The sequence below is a fragment of the Haliotis asinina genome, chromosome 14 (assembly GCF_037392515.1).
Source record: "Haliotis asinina isolate JCU_RB_2024 chromosome 14, JCU_Hal_asi_v2, whole genome shotgun sequence".
NCBI classification, from domain to species: domain Eukaryota; kingdom Metazoa; phylum Mollusca; class Gastropoda; order Lepetellida; family Haliotidae; genus Haliotis; species Haliotis asinina.
The window spans coordinates 53,759,727-53,782,610 of NC_090293.1; the positions used below are offsets into that span (position 1 = coordinate 53,759,727).

Below are 22,884 nucleotides of genomic sequence, written 5' to 3' on the forward strand. Positions count from 1 at the left end.
CTTGTCTGTTTTTTAACCGAGTCGTGATTGACAAAGTTATACACTAATGCTAGGTTTTGGACTATAAAAGCTGTCGAGAAAGGGCAATTAAAGGACTGGAATATCACAGATATCCTGGTTTATCTGTGTTACCGATGATGTGAACATGACTAGACAAAACAACAAAAGATTGTCCAGTATGGAGATCATTGGAACAGTTTTTTATATATGAAAATCTTGATCACAGAGACTTATATCCAGTAACGGTAGTGCTGGAAATTGTGTGACCATCCGTAGGTCTAGCTGTACATATAAATGTGAATATATCATATGTGTTTCTGAATTCATTATAATCTTATTGATAAACAAATTAATTTCTTTCAGTTTCTTTCATGTAGTCAATGATAGATTCACCCTGTACATCCTGACTGTTCCACAGTCGTATATTTGACCTTACTGAATTGTCCTTATCGAATATATGTGGTGAAGAGATTACGCAGTGCGCTGTAACATTACTTCATGGAAGTTCCTGCACAACAGATTCCATATTGTCACTATGAATCATAAAAGTTTTCAAATTCAAAGGCAAAGCGTCGGAACCGGTAACAGGTAGAATCTTATCACTTTAAACTGTCTTTACAGACTCGGATATTGATGATCGAACAGTTCAGAGAGGATCATATGTAGTTACACATGTTTTCACCCGGATGTCTTTTCTGACAGACGGGTATGGCTTCACTCTTGCAAAAATATCCATGAAACACTGGAAAATCCCAAACCGGCCCCTCTACTTTTGCTACTTATTACAAGCAAAGAGTCCTGGAAACATTTTGTCCCAATATTCTCCAGTGTTTATAAGATGCCAACCAGTCTTACATTATGTCCGAGTAATTTGAAATTGTAGAATCTATGCAACTGTACACTTCCTTGATTTCATATACGTTTGACTCTATAACAGGATGTTTTATTCTGGACTTTCCCACTTTATGATGACCACTCACAGATGATAAACTATTGTCAAGTACAGGGTGTCTACACTTAACAGACTATATACCAGCACCACACGTGTGAATAAATATACCAACAATAATATGCTTCTGTGGACGACAAAAGGACGAGAATCAAAACAATTTTGTAAGTTCCGTGTTTGACAATGATCTCATGGTGAACTCCAAAGTTCAAAGAATACATGAGGTTTAAGTCATGGGCTTGCTTTCAATGGCGCAAGAATCAGAAAGACTTCATCTGTTGAACTGTAATCAGTTCTCCCTGAAAAAAATGTAATACATATTGGAGAAGATCCGTGTCGTGTAATCATATCAGTAACTACTTGTGATATATGTACTACGTTACGCTTGGTATTATCATAACTTTCTTTATATAAATATGTATGTGTATACTTAATACATATTGACTCAAACAAACCCATGTTGACTCCCGACATGTAGGGAAATAGTTGCCAACGACGTAACGTTAAGAATACTCTCAGAACACATTTAAAAAAATCACTCTATCAACTGGCAAGACTTTCAAATCTTGGCGTCCAACGTCAGTAATTGTCGGAAAAGAAAACTTCATCATTAGAAGATTAGTACCGTACCGGAGATCAACAGAGATGAACGGGTTTACCTCCTTAGTTTCTGGTGCATCACCCAAAAAAAAATAAATAAATAAAAAAAAAAAAAAAAATATTTATAAAAAATATCCAAATTTTGCATAATAACGATCTATCATTTCTGTTTTAATCCAACAACACTGCTATATATTCATAATAAGATGTATTCATTCTGTTAGCTGTAACCATTCACTTCTAATCTGTTATGTTGTCATAGTATTCGTGATACCTACTGGTATCATGTTGTCATAGCATTGTGACGTCATGTAGAATAATTAATTTCCTAGCCGTTGGTGTAAACATAACTGCGACTACCTCAGGGTTTTGGGAAACAGACACTGTTAAGTTTCTCCGTTTTTATTGTGGACCAATAAAGGCACGATTTTTTCAATTTGCTCATTTGCGTGAGCGAAGAAAATACAGCTTGTCATCTGAACCAAATCAAAACTGACCCGCAAGTAAATGTCAAAAATGGATTTTCTTCTATGAGGTCAAACGTCGGCAGAGAGGTCATGCACGTATAAAGATAAAGGTTCATCCCTCCGCTATGCTTTACATTAGGTCAATGAAACGCAGATCACATGGAGAGAACTTGCCGTGGATACGGACACTATATTTACGTTATATTTTGTTCATCGTGAACCAAACTATTGCAATACAAAAGTCTCCAATGTGAGCGGATTTCACAATTTATGTTAAGAAAAGATGCCAATATACTACACGAGAAAGCACGTAATAGCGATTTGGGTGGCCCTATCCGATACATAATTTAGTTCTTAAAATTCCCATACTCTCCTGTTTGTGTAGATGAATTGTGATTAATTTTAACGGCGTAACAGAGACATCTTCAAATGTTATTAAATAACTGAAAATAATGTGACATTTTAGTTGACGCCATGGCATGTTTTGTTCATTTTGTGACTTCGGTAAAAGACGACACTGTTTTGCTGATTCGTAGATAGGTAAAGTAATTTCCACTCAATGTGTAAAAGTCCTGTGCCAGACTTCAACACTTTTAGACAAAACATAAAATGAAGGGTTTTACCACTGAAATAGAGCCCGTATCGCACATATCTTATTGTGAGCAATCATGCGCACCTGTCTGGCTTCAATTTAGCATAACAGAAAATGTCACAACACTTGAATATTCATTGAATGTTCATTTGGGATATATACGTTTCTTCTTATGATTATGTAAATATTTCGCTACATAAGTATGCAATGAAAAGTACAAAGAGATCGCTTTCTTAGTATGAAACTATTAGAATATAGACGTAAGGTTTGTCCAAATTATGATATGACCTGGTGTATATATTGTCAAGACAATTTTTGGATAAATATTGTTTGAGTTAGATATTCTGGCATCACAATATGTTTTAATCTAATTTGAACTGATTGTATCATCGAAAACAATGATAATGAATCATAAAACTTTTTTGACAAACTGTATTGTAATAACTGTTTTGTCTATAAAACGACACAAACACATTAATGAACAAGACATTTCCTTCCTATACATTTCATAAACTGTATAGATCATTTTCATTAATGTTATCAGTTTTGTCTATCAGGTTGAATCAAATCAATGTTTATTATCCTGTTCATATGACTGCAATATCAGTCCCAACGTATCGAATACTGTACGTCACAGGAACAAAGGCACATGTTACACTAATGGTTACATGCGTTCTTCTGACACTTGTGTAGAGTTATGATTACACGATGCCATTTAGAAAGTGGTCAAATGCAACATATGTCATATTTGGGATTTCGCTTTCTCAGTAAAGTACAAATTGTAGTACTTTTTTGGTTGAGTCCCATTCCCCATGTTGAAGCGTGACATCACTACCGATGACCGATTTCTTTCAAAATGGCGGCTTCTCGGACAAGGGTACACAGGCTTCTGTGAGGACTCTTTCCTTGATTCAGGGATCTTTTGTGCATATGTGTGAGATGTAAGTAATCAGAATTATTCTGACTCTCTGGGTATTGTTATATGTGTTTATCGTTTGCAGAAATGCCGACAAGTGATTTTGGTGTCAGGCTGTCAGACTGGACGAAAAGTTTGAAGTTTCTTGGAATTATCAAGTGATTGCATTGTATCTATTTTTAATTTGCTATTCCGTGCTACAATACTCTTCCCTTGAATATTCTAACCAATTTTCAGCAGAATTCGTGTATGTATATGTGCGTGATAAACAATACCTATGTAAGTATCTTAGTTCAATAAGATTAAACACATTAAATGCATCAACATGCCCGAAAAGACCAGCGTACCAGATGAGATGATAAAAATACCTATGTGACACTGCATCAGTGTTCAAAGTGTCAGTACCCTCGAAAATGTAATTGCCTCGTTGAAACAATGATTTATGCCGAAGTGGCCACCGAGTTATATGTCCGGTTTCGTCTCTATTCGCCTTCAACCCATATCGCATACAAAAAGAATGTAGGCTTATTGGGATTAGAAAATGCATATAAAATGCACCCCGATACTGTTAAATTAATCTTGCACGACGTGAATCCACTAAGAAGTTACAACTGTGTTATAATGAAACGGATGGGAATAATGCATAAGCCTTTTAAATTGTAAAAGCTATAATGAAGTACGGTTAAATTCACACTGTGAAACAGGGAAAACGACATCATTTAAAGAAAGTCTATATTAAATTATTTAACGATTGTGTTTAATCTTATTCAACTAAGATAATTCTGGTAGCGAGACAAAAATATCAGATCAGTTGATCACGCTAAGTGCTTATTACTTGGAATAAACATGAAACTACCACTCACACAGCAGTATCATTACTTATACTCTTTAATTTTATTAAATTAAGATAATTCTGGTAGTGAAATAAAAAATTTCTGCCAGAAAAAAAATATGTCTTTGTAGCTTGCTCCCTTCTGTATGTCAAGTTTGGACTCGCAGGCCATTCCTAAATTGTCCCGCCCGGCCTTCAACGATACAGCGACATCGGTCGTTTACACGGAGGGGCATCGCAGCATGAGGCCACATCACTGGGTCATCGCATGAACCGATTCCCAGGGACAAGACAACTTCGCGCTGCTGAAATATTGGCATACCGACCGCTGTGTGGAATAGCCTTGACCTTCCAGCATGGCAGGAACCCTCTGTAATGGTCACCATTACATCTCTGTTCATTGTTACAATGTCATTTTGCTGATAAAACACGTATATTGCAGTGTCTTTCAGCATACATTTTCGATTTCGTCAAAGGGTTTACGAGCTTAGATCTCATTCCTCATTAAATTATCATTAAAGGCGACCTTTCCATCCTGATACAGAGCAGGTCCCCTGTCTGCTGGACGCTCATAGTCTTGTACAGCATATTACAGGACCGACACATATCCACGGCCACACGCTAGATGTGTTCATTACCACATACAGCACTATTATTTTACGTAGTGATCCTGTGGTAGCTGATCCTGGATTTTGTAACAAGAACGGTAACTCAGCTGGAGATCATTTTGCAGTAATCTGTGGCTTCTGCTGTGTCAAACCTGAGCTAAAGAGACAATCATCTACCTTCCGTATATTCAGAACTATTTCTACCCAGTAGTTCATCAAGGATGTGGAATCCAGTGAATTCCTACAGCTCACAAATGGTTCACTGGATGAACTTTTGGCTGTCTACATCAGCGGTTTTCACACAATGATAAACATGCCCCCCACAAAGACGAAGGTCACAACACTGAGGCCTAACTCTCCATGTTATAGTGATGACCTCCGCAAACTTACGCACCAGCGACGTCACTTAAAGAGGCTCTGGCAGAGGTCTCAGCTTCTTCTATACCGCCCGTGATGAAGCATTATAGACCTGTCTCCAATTTACGCTTTATCTCCAAAATCTTAGGGAAGGTTATGTTTCCTTGTTTAAGTCAGCATCTTCAAGTCAAAAACCTGCAGGAATTTCAAATCGGCCAACAGATGTGGACATTCGACTGAAACTGCCCTCCTGCGTGGACACCATGACATCATCAAAGCTCTAGACAATGAAACTCCAGATGCAATGGTGTTGATTGATCAGTCACCAGCATCCGATCTCATAGATCATACCACTACAATGACGACTACATGGGTTTAGTGCTATATCTTAAACAGAACACAGAGTGTGGCAATAAGATGTGCAGTGTTTGAGTGTGTGGATATTTATTCCTCAGGGCTCCGTTTCGGGGCCGGTCTATATTCACATCCTATGACCAACATCTGCCAACAACGTGATCTCTCCCGTATGGTTTATGCGGATGATGAGCAGATATACAGTCTGGGATTCCTTGGATGCCCACTTCGAGAGCTTTGGAAGCCTTTGAGTCAGATGCCATCGCCTGGACAAGCAACAATAAGTCAATCAAGAAAAAAATGTATTTTATTATTTTCAGTCCCAAGAACTCTAAAGTTGACACGAGTGACATGCAAGCACAAGCTGGTGACAGATCTGCTCTGTCAGCTGACTCTGTGAAGAACCTTCCAGATCAGAAGTATTTCAGCCACACACAGACACATCACAGAAGACTGTTGTAAGACTCTAGTCACCAATCTCTAGAGAAGGCCAGAACTGTAAGGCGAGACTCATTACCAAAACCGGTCGACGTGAGGAGATTACCCCTGTGAGAGAGAAGCTACAATGACTCCCAGTCAGACAGGGATGCTGGTATAATATCCCGGTGTATGCTTACAAATGTCTCCACGTTTTGGCCCTATACTATCTTCAGGAACTTGTTGTGTCATATCATACTGTTAGGTCACTCAAGTCAGAATCTAAATCTCGCCTCCGTCAACCAAAGGCACGTACAGTAACGAACAGTGATGTATGGCTAGAGATGTTTTGACAGCATTTCAGCTAATGTTTTGATCAGTCTACCATTCAACCTATGAAATTCATTCTCATTGGACATTTTTAAGAAAGCTCTTAAAACGCATCTTGTTAAAGCTGCTTATTCCACATAATGTATCATAGGTTTCATCACTGTGTATAATTTTACTCCTTCTTTAACGTGTTTTACCATGCTTTTAATATTTTATCTTTTGGCATCACTTGTATACCGCCTGTGTATGACCATACAGTATTTTACATGTGAAGCGCCATAGAGTGGTTTAAAATATGCGAATAAGGTACTACAGAAATCTTCTGTATTGTCATTATCATTTATTATCTTATTTGAAGAAACGCAACCTGTGTACTTTCTTTTCCCTGTCAGTTTATATACACACACTGACACTCGCGCACGGTGCTTAGTAATTCACTAATCATTATTTTCATGAGACACAGTGATCAACAGTTGAACTCATAAGCCTGATAACAGTGATTGCTTTTTGTGTTAGAAAGTGAGAACAAATTTTGCCTTATTGATTAATCACTGCAGATGAAGCGACTTATGAACTGTCCATTATACGTTTTGTTTAACTTCGGACGATCCAGCTCGTGAGATGAATGTCAAAGGATAAATGTCGTGACGTTTAATCACGTTAACTGAGATATCGGCTCGTTCAGAATATTTCCTCTTGTAACCGTTTATGGAAGTAATGTGCATGCGGTGTTCTTTGGAAAGTAGTGTATTGCCACTGAGACCATTACTCCAAACACTGAAAACACAACCATCAGATGGTAAAGAGACACAACGCATATTTAGTATTCAAGCTGGCAAGGATGTCTAAGGTTTCCCCAGCTACCGATAGTTCATATAGTGAAACCGATGATGTAGAGGACACACTGACATGTATCCAGAAACTATTAGCATTTTCCGGGTTATCATGGGACTACCAGCAGTCGAATTCAGCCAAATGGTGCAACGTTTCGGTGGTTGCTTCAAGGATATATTCGAGTTTTGTTTCCATACTTCTTATTCAGAATTTTATCCAGATAATACTATAATATATGAAAGCGGGATCATTCTCGGAAACACGCCTTCTCATATTAAATAGCATCGCACTTTTCTTATTTCTAACCTACTGGGCTCTCAGTAACGGCATCCACAGCAAGGTTCGTATATTCCATGAACGTCTTCGTGAAACACGGGTGAAGTTTAACAGTTCTGTTTCAGACACTCGGCTGAAGCAGAGAGTATAGAAGGGGTGTGTAGGTATTCTGGTCCTCGCGGCATGTACCTGTGTTTCCAGCGGATTAGTCCTGAGCACAAAGGGTGACACATCCAGCGATTGGTACTGGCCTTCACTTGTATTATCGTCGATTGTTGGTGGCGTTACAGATCTGCTAAACCATTCGTTATTGTTGTTGTTCTTGTCCATCTCCTTCCTTCTTACTTATGAGTACGATAATTGCACGCTGAGACTGTCAAGGGCTTCTAAAGGGTCCCTTAAAGAAGAGGATATTGAGGACATTCGAGGTTATCATGAATCTTTATGTGATTTGGTGGCACATGTGTGTTCCCTCATGTGCAGACACGTGGCTGCTGGCTACGTCAGCTCCTTCCTCATCGTGTGCTTCTGCCTGTACAGCACCATCAACGACGAGAACTCCTTTGCGAACATCGGCATTGCTGCATCTGCCTTGCATATGCCTATACTGAATCTCATCGCCCTCACCTACATTGGCGTCAGACTGCACGAAGCGGTAAGTGTAACATATTTTTGCCCCAATCAAATATCAGAACACTGCAGACATGGTATGGATGACTGATTATTTGGGGTTATTTTCTAAACAATTCAGGTCAATAGTATCCCCATTTGAGTAATTTAATTATTTATTCGCATTTAAATTTATTTCAAATCCCATACAATATTCAACTCTGCAGCTGATTGAAGTAATAGGACTTCATGTGTAGTTAGGTTTAGGTTGAATATTGTTGTGTTTTCACCTGTAACACTAGTATATATCATTCCAATTGTAACACTGTAGAGGGTGTAGTTTGGAAGAGAACAACTTTCATCCACTGAGCTTCCTTTGAAAAAAAAAGTGTCATATTACTTCTGTTTATTACCTCGATGTTTGTTTACAGGCACACTGACCTCTGAATCTTCTCCTGGACATGGCTGGGGAATATATGCCTGAAAGAGTTATTGGACTGGTAAGAAAACATCATATGAAACTCAGTGACACTTCAACTGTACCTATACATAAAAATACATGTAATGTTTGTATTAGAAACTGAGGAACTAGCATAGATTGAGTATATCAAATATTATTTATTTTATTGGTATAAGTATTCATGATAAATTTCATACATCATATGAAACTCAGAGCCTCTTCATTTAGACAATCTGAGTCTAGAAAATATATTTAACTGTTTCATAAGAAAAGTTAAATGTATACACAATAATACATAAAATTTTGTTAGTAATTATTCTTATTGTGTTTTCAAATAGGCTGAATAGGACGATCACTTTGGTATATGTACGTCATGATTAAAAGTCCAACTGGATTCCATAAAAGCCATTCCTTCAGCAACACACTATGTTATTCATTCACAAATTAAATGGATTTCAGGGTATCTAAAACTGCAGTGCAGTACAGTTATGAATAAAGTATCCATACATACGCAAGCCATCAGTCACTACCTCTCATACTTCCCAAATGCACATGTTTGATGTTGTTATTTGAAATGACATGCATACGTTGTATTGTGTATATATCATGCTTTTCTTACGTTATGTGCATGCAAATACAGGTCACACTGTTCGCCAACATGTTGTCTCAACGTCAAATCGGAATCAGTGCTTTAGGCTTCATGACCATCCTAACGATGGTTAGGACACGATCCTAACGGTATGTTGAATAGATATAGGTCATAATTCTATTCTCCACTACGTGTTGTTAGGTGTGGATGAAACATATTCACCTCAAATCACCATAATTGTATTACAGTAGCGGTACAAATTCACAGGAAGTATAACACAGTTATTGCAATAAAGACAGCAATGGTAATATTCACCTCACTGCAGCGATGGTATACTTTCCAAGATTAGGGTACTAATACGTGGTTCATAATACACTGAACAGGTTGTCTTATTGCTGTATACCTTTGTGGGCGCTATCTATATACAGAGTCTCAATAAGGCATCCCACTGGTCCTCGCCGACTATCCACGAGTTACTACAGATAATTATGACACAATAAACAATATTGCCACATAACAATGGCATCCCAACTGAGAGATGGAGGCTCATAATATCAATCACTGAATTGTCTTGGATTGCGTCGATGATGTACAATCCCTTTGCGACATTGGACTTACTTCTTGAAGTTTTAAACAAACCATAAATCTTTCCTTCTCTCACAGATCATCGGTACCCTCCTTACCTACGTTTTCATCGTGATCCAGTTTAAACCAGACCCAACAGTTGGAATACAACACCATGGAAACACTACGACAGCATAACTTGACCAACTCATATTTGACTTGAACTTCACGCTTTCTGCATTTATGGTCATGAGTTGACTTTACTGCTACGGAAATACCGAATATCATCATTAGAAAATATCCAGCTTCTATTACCTGCATAAGATCTTTTAAACGTGCTGAAAGGGAGATAGAATTGAAATATTGATATAGAGAAAAACTTTTTGAATCGATCACGGAAAATGCCGCGTCTGTGCAGTATAAGTATATTTGATCTGAACTGAACGTGTTGTACCTAATGGCTGTTTAGCTTTACCTTCCAATGATTTGATATTGTCATTGTAATTATTCCCCTGTATTGTCCGATGTTTACTAGCCCGAGGATGAATTCTGACTGTAGGTTTAAGTGGATATCCCTCATTGTAATGTAAAAGTAAAGTACAAAGCTGTCGTAGAAAATAGGTATTGTGAAAACAGTTGCGACAATGGTGTGTTACCTTGCTTCCAGTAGCTTGCCATCACTAATGAAGAAGTTGTTTTGGTGTCGAGATTCAACAGACAGTCAAACGTTTTACAGCGTGCACCTGTGTGGGGTGCTTAGGCATAGGCGGCAGCAAGTCAAATGATCTCTTTTTTCTAAGTACCTCCTATGGTAACTGCCACTAACTGGTCTGTTTCCTAATGTTAAGATGTTTTATGTCAAATACAAAGAGCACATAAAGTAGAACCATTATCTATGGAAGAGCGAGATAGATCCAACAGTAGTTAAACCATCTTGCAAGAACCTTCGGGTTGTCAAAGGTAATTTGACCATCAAATAGGTTTATGACGAATATGGTTTGAACACTTTACACAAGCATACAGCAAACCTAGCTTTCCTCCAGTGAATACCCTTTTGGGCCAAGGAAAAAGATTTTAAAGAACTTTACCCACCAATGCAAAGCTAGCAGGTGATATTACAAGTTATGTATTACAAGTTATGTATCAAAACACATAGGTCACACAACGAACCTTCTTCATAGAATAAGCCGTTAAGACCTCCTTCCGACCCATCAGATTTTCTATAAGTAAGTTCCATGTTGAACTGTTACAGAAGTATCTTATGATAACGGTTTATGCACAATGCTGACCATTAAGCAAGTTTTACTCCAAATCTATATATTGTTCTCAGTAAATGGCTCTTTCTCAGTTCCACAGTCTATATAATATACTGAACATCATTGAAAACGCACCACCCCTAAAATTGTGGATTTCTAAGAGCAGAAGTGAGCAATCTATGTACATTTTACATATTTGCGTAGACCAGTGTTTGATAAAGAAAAGAAGCAAAAAACAATCAAGCAAAACAGTGAAGATTTAATGCAGCTGACAATGAAATAAAGATGGGGTCAAAATGTCAGTAGCGTGTATGACCCCCGTTAGCAGCAACACAAGCTGTGCAACGTCTCCTCATTGAACGGATAAGTCTCTGAATAAAGTCCTGAGGCACTGCATTCCACTCTTGCTGCAAGGCATTGTCGAGTTCCCCAAGGTTGTTGATCTGCGGACGACGTGCGAGGCGTTGGCCGATGTAATCCCACAAGTGTTCGATGGGTGACAAATCTGGTGACAATGCAGGCCAGTGAAGTAGAGGAATGTTGTTGTTAGCCAGATACTGTATCGAAACACGTGCAGTGTGGGCTCGTGCATTGTCATGTTGAAATGTGTGCAGATCTTGATGCTGGTGAAAGAAGGGAACGACGTTGTTCTGAAGAATGTTGTCACGGTAGTAAACGGCATTCACTCTGCCACGACAAACAATCAGAGCGGTTCTGTGGTGATAACTTATCCCTCCCCACACCATAATGCTGTCTCCACCCCTCCGATCGGTTTGCACAACACAATCCTGATGATAACGTTCACCCCGTCGACGCCATACCCGTAGACGCCCGTCAGCATTTCGCAAGTGAAAACGCGACTCGTCGGAGAACACCACACCATGCCAACGTCGTAACAACCACACACGATGCTGTTCAGCCCATTGTCGGCGTTCACGGCGATGCCTGTCAGTCAGGATGGGTCCAACGTAAGGGCGTCGACAACGTAACCCTGCCGCACGGAGACGGCGTCGGACGGTGGAAGCGCTGATCAAACCACGTCGACCCTGGACAGCGTTGGCGGTTCTGGCAGCGGGCAAGGTTCGATCCCGAATATGGCGCCGTACAATGTCTCGATCTTGACGAGGGGTGGTAACACGTGCCTGACCTGGGCGTTGCCGGTCCCTGCTGGTTCCTGTTTGTTGGTATCTGTTAGCAAGCCTCAGAATGGTCGAATGATGACACCCAAATCGTCGTGCAATGTTTCTGCTTGAAGCGCCGACCTGCAACATACTCAAGCCCTGTTCTCGTTCCTCTGGTGACAATCTTGGCATGGCGAAAAAACTTTACTTACGAAAGTACTGCGAAAATGAGAACAGTTTTGTGCCGAAGGTCATTTATAAACCCTGAACAGCATGCTTTCTGCATGCAATTTGTGCCCTTCGTGTGTGATGTGTATGAATTTTGTTGTTTTCATGTGATGTGTTCGATGATGTGTTCGAACGATCCGTTTTTTACTGTAGAACGTTATTTACGATCTAGTGTGTTATTATCAAAATTCCCACCATTAATTTTCCATTTCCAAAAGATTCTATTGCCTTATTTCAAAATTTACAGGTGGTGCGTTTTCAATGATGTTCAGTATATAACAAATGCTATTTTGACCATATAATAGCAAATTACAAACTTATTGTATGTTATTAAACAGACATCCGTGTATAATCTGTATTTTTCAGTACATGTCAATGTGACAATGAAACGGACAATATGAAATTATGGTACAAGCCGTTTTGGTACTCTAACAGATTTAACATCAGACATATCTTTCACTAAATATAGCACTGGTCAGGAAAAACATCCTACATCTAAGCCAACCTTCGAGAGATGCTACGGAAGCTATCATACAATATGTAATACATGTATGTTGACTATTTGCTTCTTGTTGGAGCAGTGTCTGCTTTTATAGATGTTGTTGTGATGGAGCTTAGAATCTGCGGTGCAGCAGGATCTGGTGTGACATGTTACCTTGTGTTTGTTGAATTATTTACATCTATACATGTATGCGTGTATTGGTAATCGTAAATATGAGTTTAAAGTGAGGTCGGAATCGTTTTCTTTTCTTTTTCATTTGTTCTGTAACGTCCGCCATGCAGTACTTGCTTTGCGTGTTGTTATCTTCGACGTGTAAAAATATACCTCAAGTACCTTCAAAGAGCGTTTCGAGATACAAGCAAGCAGGTATTGATTGCAAAGTTCTCTGACAAAAATAGGTTGTAGGAAATACGAAATTATTAAGAGAAATTGTAAAAAATAGCGCACACATGGTAGTTACTTTTCGCAATAGGCATCTTGACTTGTGTGGTAATTCTTCTAATTCTATCTCTATATCTCTCACACATATTCATTCTGACACATATGCAAACATACACACACATGCACGTACACACACAAATGCACACACAAAAGCTTCACCCAAGAATGTATTCTGAAGGGCAACACACTAATAAAGCAGATTACAGAGAAGAGTTCCAGAACCTTAAGTATTACTTGATGTCAGGCATTCTTCCAGAACATTATACCTCAGTGACTAATCAGTTTCGATGATGCAATTACCAACTGTCCATTAAAGGCGTTGTCGCAGCTGAGGACAATCTGGTGCATGTGATGACAACACATGTCCTTCATTACTATCACACCACTATAAATTGTAATAGTATCTCATGTCATTTTGTTGTGTTCTTCCCTGCCTTTATAAGAATATACATTTCTGTTCATGTTTGCTGTCATTCTGTCAGAACAGTTGTAGTGTTGATGACATTACCAGATATATAAGCAAACACAACTTGTGGATTTTAAGCTTAATTAGAAGAAGGAATGTTTGACAACAAGCAGTTATGCCAAGTAGCTTGACTGATTGATTAATCGGCTCATTAAAAGTTTTTCACAGCCTAGGTAAACAAACCCTCTCAAAATAGTATCATTTCAACTTCATTAAAACTACTCCTTCAAATACTTGTGAGACGTAGTGGAGAACAGATGAAAGTTAAGGTCTAGCCTACAAAGCAAAGGCAAAGATTGTATATTTCATAAACTGTCGAGGATGTTGAAGATTTTCAGAAATACTGTTGGTACATTCAGTGAAAAAGATGATATGGAGGACATGTTGGCAAGTATCCAGAGACTGTTAGCTTTGTCTGGGTTATCATCGGACTATCAGCAGTCGAAGAAAGCGAACTGGTGTAACGTCTATTTGGTGACCTCCCGGATGTATGCAAGTTTGGTTTGCATATTTTACATTCTACACTCTATCCAGTTGATACCATACTATACGAAATCTGAATCGTTCATGGACGCGAGTCTTCTATTAGCAGACAACATTTTGGCTTTGCTGTATTTGACCTATTGGGTTCTAAGTACCAACATCCATAGAAACATTCACAGCTTCCATGAACGTCTTCTGGAAGTACACGTTAAGTTTGACAGTTGTGTTTCAGCCACGGGACTGAAGCAGAGAGTGAAGATGGCGTGTGTATGTATCTGGTTTCTAACTGCAATTTTCTGTGTCACCAGTGGCGTAGTCATCGGCATGGTAAAGGATACATACAGTGGTGATTTCTTTTGGCCTTCACTCATTTTGACGTCGATAATTGCTGGCTGTTCCGCTCTGCTAAACCATTCGATACTGCTTTTGTTCTTGTCCATCTCCCTCCTTCTTACTTATGAGTATGATAATTGCACGCTGAGACTGTCGAAGGCGTGTGAAGGGTCCCTCAAAGAAGAGGATATTGAGGGCATTCGAGGTTACCACGCATCCTTAACAGACCTGGTGGAACATGTGTGTTCTCTCATGCGCAGACACGTAGCAGCTGGCTATGTCAGCTCCTTCCTCATTGTATGCTTCTGCTTGTACAACCTCATCAGCGATGACAACTCTTTTCTCAAAATAGGCGTCGCCGCCGGTGCTGTGTACTTCTCCATTATACACCTCATCGCCCTCACCTATACTGGTGTCAGACTGCATGAAGCGGTAAGTGGTATAAAGTGTGTTGGCTTTAGATGATCTGTAAGTCATATGGATATTTTCGAATGTCATGCTTTACACAAGCATTCTTATGTTATTTATTCACATAACCCCCGAACAGAACATTTGTATACAATGAGTATACAATGTCCCAGTATTGTGAAAAGTGAGGATTATAATTCGCATGAGTTTACAAGAGGGGAGAGTATTGTTCCTTGCCCAGTGAAAACAGTCTTCTAATCATTTGTCGCGGCGGAGAATGTATTCATGACGAGCATACAGTATGACTATTAAGCTATTAAGCTGTTCGCAGTAAGAATGATGCATGGTAATATTGTGTTGCGACAGTAATTTCAATTCGTGAAATTTTACACTTTCTCAGACGTAAAACACTCCAAAAGACAGTCGATTCCCGAAATCTGTTTTCTTAACATAATGACAAGAAAACGCAAAACTTTTCTTTCACGTTACTTCAACGGTGAACGGATAACACAAACGTTGACACGTCATGTCGTAAGAACGAGTGCACGTTGTTTCCTGACTCCAATGTTAACGTTAAGTTTCACCAAACTATTTCTTCTGTCGATGCGGTCAGTGAATGAGTTTGCTAAGAGAACGGAACTCGCTTTTTCCTTTTGGCCAGTACTCATTACTTTTGGTATTCAGAGCAGCTGTTGGACGGAGACCAGTTACGTCTATTTTAATCATTGACTGCACACTGACAGTGAAAACTACAGTGAGTTTTCTTCCAGATCCTGAAGACACAAAGACTGAAATCGTTTCTGGTAACTTGTGTTTATCGATATTTTTTTGCGTAAAAGATATTTTCCCCGAGGATCTTTGAACGGGCGCAAATAGAATAAAGGAATAAACATCGCATTGTTGTGACAATGCGGATGATGTTCTCAGAGATTTACGACACATCACTCTTGTTATGTTTTGTTTTGTAAAACAGATTTAGAGTCGACCTTCACGTTTTTCTGCCCGCCTTGCTTTTGAAATATCCTCTGTATTACATAAGTAGCGTCCATGTGGGTGCACTCCAAGCCTGAACTGTGCCAAGGTTTGTCCGCGTCTTAGATCTTGGACCCCAAATGTAAGACCAGTGTGGTAAACAGATACACCGTGTTAAAGACTTGTCACACATTATTTCTTCCAACCTCTGGTGTTAATTTTTCTGCGTGTTTCCTTGGAAGACGTATGCTTGCACACATGTTTTCTTATTTCCAAAATGGGGCGGTGAGGTAGCCTAGTGGTTAAAGCGTTCGCTCGTCACGCCGAAGACCCGGGTTTGATTGCCCACTCGGGTACAATGAGTGAAGCCCATTTTCTGGTGTCCCCCGCCGTGATATTGCTGGAGTATTGCTGAAAGTGGCGTACAATTAAACTCACTCACTCACTCACTCACTGATATTTCAAAATGTTTGTATTGGTACGAAGCTATCGTCGTTTAAAAAAAAGTATGGTTTTCTTATTCCATCCATTCATCTGACGGTTTTTAACGCGTGCGTGCAGGGTATCAGCCAGGCTGCTTTTTCCACCTCAAACGATCCTGATAGTGAACCTTACGTCACACTTGCTGACGTAAGTATCTTGCAGGTACTGACCTAGGTATCCCAGTCAGGATCAGAACACTTTCGTGAGGTAGCCATTGTTGGAAGACTCGTTTTCTCAACCGATTCTTCGATTCACAGCCCTTCAAAATTCGGAAATATGAGAATTGAAATGTTTGCTTGTGATGCTAATTTTCAAACTATATCCTGACAAGAGACTGACAAACTGTGGGGCTTTGGCAGTGATAAATGGTCACCCACGTCTGCATCAGGATGGACTGAAAACTGTAACCAAGCATTTTGTCTTAGAATCAACGTGACGGTGAGATTTCCAAGAATCGTCTGCTGGCGTTACTGCTGGCGTCGTCTACTCTTCTTGTGAATATCTCGAGGCGTCGTGGTAATGAGGTGTTGCACGACTCTGTTGTTCGTCTATTGAGTGGCTATGGACGTAAACCACTGTGATATTGCTGGAATATTGCTAAAAGTGGCTTAAAACTCACTCACCATGGACGTGTAAAATGGCATTTAAACATCATCTACATTATTGCTATTTACTGTCTATCGATATGTTTACTCTATGGCTATTTGGAGTGGCTGTGCTTTACGCAGATTAATATGCCATTTGCGGTAGTATTATTTGTTTAAGAAGATTAACATCCTGGGACCTCCATTCCATAGCTGTTACGAGGGGCCCGGTTAATCTCTTTTAAGGTAATGGGGTTCCTGAGACATTTATCCCTATTAAGCCCCCAGTTCTCGTGAACGCTTTTTCTTTGGAACAAATGTTAACGGAGTAGCCTTACATGCATTTATCATAGGCAGGGAATTATGACTATTGTTATAATAATAGCGTATCATAGCCGAAGAATTATAATTATTGTTACTATATTTAGATCTTCGAATGATATTATTAATAACAGGTCATTAAGGAGTAATGAGATGAGAATAACGATATGATTTAATAATATATTTAAAATAAATGACAAATAAGGCCTGTGAGGTGGGAAACATAAACAAGGTAAGAGAGGGTACCTAACAGGTAAACGTCCTCTACCTGGAGGGTAACGGCTTTGTTACCATACCTTGGAGACATGTGCCATCGGTCACATCAAGCAGCACGTATTCCACAGGATACAAGGTTTGACTGTTGCCAGGAAAATGGTTTAGTTGAATAGACACCTTGTCTTTTTTAAGCGGCGTTGAAACGCATTGCCTCCAAAGGCAGTTACATGTATATTTAACAGGGTGTAAACCCGAAAGGCATCTGATTTGAGAATGGATAATTGAGTGAGTTAGGTTTTACTCCGCAACATTCCACCTATATGGCGACGGTTTGTAAATGATCGAGCCTGGGCCAGGCAATCCAGTGAGCATCGATTTACAGGATACGATGACATGTGAATGAATTCTACGTATCAGCACAGAACATGGTAGACAGATATATCTATAGTAGCATTAATGATGTAATGATTGTATGAATAAGTTATCTTCCAATGTAAGGTTTTAAATGACACTGACAGTGTCCACTATGGTTATTTAGTAAAATAATCTATAAGGAAAAAATGACAATATCCTTCACTTCCCAGAGAAAGAACTGACCTTTTGATTCATCCTGCTTTGAAAATTATTTCATTTATACTTTCCCGTTTCATACTATTCGAAAACAAAAGAAAAATGTTTTCCATACATAGAGATGACTAACTGTAGTTTTCACATGCGGACAGTTTTTGCTTGATATTACTACACACCTTATCCGTTTCTGCCTAAATAACCATCAGTGGAATTGTTGAAAGTTTGATAACATGCTGTTATGTGCCATAGCTTTAGATCGCTAAATATACAGACTGTGCATTAAAACCTTTCAGCTGTTTGGTTCGTAAAGCGGATGTAATGACAATCAGGTCGATAAATGATTTGTTAATTCACGCTGATTTCGCATCAGTACTTCCACTTTCATCGTCACAGAAACTGTTACTTTATTACTGATCACACTGAGGTGTGATCAGAGTAGAGAGCCGTGAGAGCGCAAGCTGGAGACTGTGGAAAATGGTGAAGGTTGTCAACAATGCCGTTGGTACACAAACACATGATGTACGGGACACACTGACATATATCCAGAGAGTGGTAGCATTGTCAGGATTATCATGGGATTATCAACAGCCGAAGTCTGAAAAATGCTGCAACGGTTGGACAGGAGCTTTACGGATATATTCTCTTATGGTGTGCATATTTTACATTCTCAACTGTATCCAGATGATTCCGTTGTATATCGGAGCTAAATCTTTCAACGACGCAAGTGTTACTATCGTAAAACACATTGTGACTCTCTTAAGTATAACCTATTGGGGTCTTAGTACCAACATCCACAGCAAGGTTCGCATATTCTGTGAACGTCTTAAAGAAAGACGACTGAAGTTTGACAGTGGCGTTTCAGCAATGAGACTGAGGAAGAGGGTGAAGTGGACATGTGCATGCATTACGTTCCTTGCAGTTTCGATTTTTGTCGGCACCGGAGCAGTTATGTCCATGATAAGTGACACATCCACTTCCTTCTTTTGGCCTTCACTCGTCTTGTATTCGATAACCGGCGGCTTTATCACCCTGCTAAACCATTCGATATTGCTCCTATTCTTGTGCATTTCTCTTCTTCTGACTCATGAGTATGATAATTGCACGCTGAGGCTGTCGAGGGCGTCAGAAGGGTCCGTGAAAGAAAAGAATATTGAGGACATTCGAGGTTACCATGCATCCTTAACAGATCTGGTGGAACACGTGTGTTCCCTCATGTCCAAACACGTGGCGGCTGGCTACGTCAGCTCCTTCCTGGCTGTATGTTTCTGTCTGCACAATGTCATCAATGATGGCAAGTCTTTTACAAGCCTGGTTGTCTCCTTATTTGCTGTGTGCTCGTCCATTACGCACCTCATCGCTCTCACCTATACTGGTGTCAGGCTGCATGAAGCGGTATGGGTTAGAATATTGTTGTGAAAGGTGTACGATGACATATGTACAACGGAAAATAAGAGTATAAAAAGAAAAAAAGCACTGAAACATCAGACATTGATTCTATGACTGGACATGTCTGGGCTTCTTTCATGCCCAATTCTTTAGACGAACCCATGTGAACTGTGTTTTATGATTCAACAATAATACTCATACTGAACTAAGGGATAATTAACACAGAATCAGTTGATGACAATACACATTAGACAGATTAGACAGCGTTCATTCCATGCCAACATCCGAATGATGATAAATGTACCATCCACGGACGGGAATGAAATGTCAGTGTTTATGCCTTGCCGTGTTGACAGCTTCCACTGTACTGTATATATATATATATAGTGTGTATGTGTATGTGTACAGGCACATCAACCTCTGAATATTCTGCATGATTGGGCTGGTAAGAATGACAAGTCTTCTTGAGTTACGTAGATGTGTTCCTTTAATTATATGTGCATGTGCATTCAGCACCCGAAGTTCACATTGATTTGAGTTATGTCAAAAGGAATATAGAAAATATTCCATGATTGAGTACACTGACTTCCATGCATAAGGATTCCACACTTACTGTCACTTCATGCCGGATAAACGAAAATGTTGAAGCCATTCTGTTTTTAACGTCAACGTTACTTGATTGCTGACGTTGTCTAGCCAATGGTGAACAGGAGATGAATGTCTCATTGGTATGGCAGCATTGCGCATGTCAATAACTGTGCTTATCAACAACGAAATCAATTCACGTTTTAAATAATTGAGTTGTAACAACACTTTACAAGTTATGCTTGCATTTTAAAGAAGTTATATTCATACAAACATAGTTATTATATGAACAAAATGGCTATATGAGGTAATTACCACACATAAATTTTCGTTGAGAAAGCTCCCCATGGTATAATACACTGTGATGAAATGTTTACGTTGTCTGTTACCAGTTGAATGCATATCTTACGATCTGTACACCTAGGTCAGTTTGTTCACCAACAAATTGTCTCAACGTCAGATCGGAATCAGCGCTTTAGGACTTATGACCATCACGAAGGACACTATCCTCACGGTAGGTTAAATGCACATATCTCTTCTCGCGATTATCCGGATCCACAATGATATTTGTAAGGTTGTAATATAAAGGACTTCTTATATGACATAATATCCATACATAGCTTCTCTCATATATGTATTTATCCTTACATTTAGTTGCTTAGTGACAACTGGACAGAAGTGCTGAACAGGATCTGTGACATATTGATACATTGTCATACCTTGTCTCGTCCAGTTTCCATTATCTAAAGACCATTATCATGTAGCTGAAAACATGTTTGAGTGTTGCCCTGAATACGTAATATAGCAATAATATTTCTTTGTTTGTGTGCACAGATCAGCGGTACCCTCCTCACCTATGTTTTCACTGTGATCCAGTTTAAACCAGAATCAACTGGTGGATGTCGACAAGATGGAAACGCTACTTCAATATAGGTGGACAACCTATTACATGAGCACTTCAGTATTCAGTGATATAGTTTGTAATTATTTCTTGTCTGATTTTCAACCCAATCGTGACTGAAACCAGGTATACATTTATTTAAGACTATAAAACCTGTCGACATAGGTCAGTTAAAGAACTCAAATATCACATATAAAGATTTAAAGGTGGTGTCTCATGTATAATGTGTGCCTATCCATGGCAATACGATACAGACATGGGATACAGTTTACCAACATCCAATTTTCTCTGTGTACGTTTCCTTATTAATAATCACGGAATGGGGTAAGAAGTGGTGTCCCAGGATGTTTTTATTCCTGGTTTACCTGTGTTATCGATGATTTGAACATGACCAGACAAAACAACAAAGATGTCACATGGGCTATTGCCGAGATCATTGGAACAGTTATCTGATAATCTTAATCACAGAGACATATCCAGTGACGGTAGTGCTGGAAACTGTATCACCATCCGTGTACATATAGATATGAATGTATAATATATGTTTCTTAATAATACTATTCATTATAATCTTGTTGATAAACGAATTAATTTCTTTTAGTTTCTTTCATGTAGTCAATTATAGATTCACCCTGCAGAGATCCTGACTGTCTCATAGTTTGACCTTACTGAATTGTTCCCTGGATGCCCTTTCTGACAGACGGGTATGGTTTCACTCTTGACACAAATATCTAAAATCACAAACCGGGCCCCGGTACTTTTGCTACTTAATACAAGCAAAGAGTTCTGGAAACATTTTGTCCCAATATTCACGTGTTTATAAGATGCCAACCGGTCTTAAATTATGCACGATGAATTTGAAATGGTAACATCTTATCACTTTAAACTGCCTTTACAGACTGGGACATTGACGGTCGAACAGTTTAGAGTGGATCATTGCACTATGTAGTTGCACAGCTTCCCCCCCCCCCCCCCCATCCCCCCACCCCCACCCCCGATGCCCTCTCTGACATACATGCATTTGTATTGCCGGGTATGAGTTCACACAACTGTATACTTCATTGGTTCATATACATTGGACTCTGGACTCTGTAACAGGAGGCTTCCTTCTGAACTTGTCTACATTATGATGACTGCTCACAGATGATAAACTATTGTCAATTACAATTCGTCGTCACTTAACAGACTATGCATCAGCACCACACGTGTGAATAAATATAACAACAATAATATGATTCTGTGGACGACAAAGGACGAGAATCAAAAGAATTTTGTAAGTTCCGTGTTTGACAATGATTTGATGGTGAACTCCAAAGTTCAAAGACATCTTGAGGTTTAAGTCATGGGCTTGCTTTCAATGGCACAAGTATCAGAAAGGCTCCATACAGTAAACACTTATCAATTCGTCTTTGCATTGAATTTCTGATTCTATCAGACCCGCCCACCTCCTCCTCTCTCTCTCTCTCTGACACAAACACACACCTACACCCCCCCCCCCCCCCGAAACCTACACACACTCACACCCACACCCACACCTACACACACACACCTACACGTACACACACACACGCGCACGCACACGCACGCACACGCACACACACACAAATCTGTTAAACTGTAATCAATTCTCCCTGAAGATAAAAGTGAAGCATGTTGGAGAAGATCGGTGTCGTGTAATTATTTCAGAAACTACTTGTGATATATGTACTACTTTACGCTTGGTATTCTCGTGACTTTCTTTCTTTCTTTCTTTCTTTATTTATTTACATATTGACACAAACAAATCCATGTTGAATCCCGACATGTGGAGAAATGGTTGCCAACGACAAAACGTTAAAAATACTCTCAGAACACATTCTTAAAAATTAAAATCA

The 22,884-nt window shown here is 39.3% G+C and overlaps 2 pseudogenes; both read left to right on the forward strand.

Annotated features, from left to right (window-relative positions):
* Nucleotides 1-3,445: 3,445 nt before the first annotated feature.
* On the forward strand, nucleotides 3,446-9,952 carry LOC137260894 (uncharacterized; annotated as a pseudogene).
* Nucleotides 9,953-19,086: 9,134 nt separating this feature from the next.
* On the forward strand, nucleotides 19,087-21,042 carry LOC137261478 (gustatory receptor for sugar taste 64a-like; annotated as a pseudogene).
* Nucleotides 21,043-22,884: the final 1,842 nt, after the last annotated feature.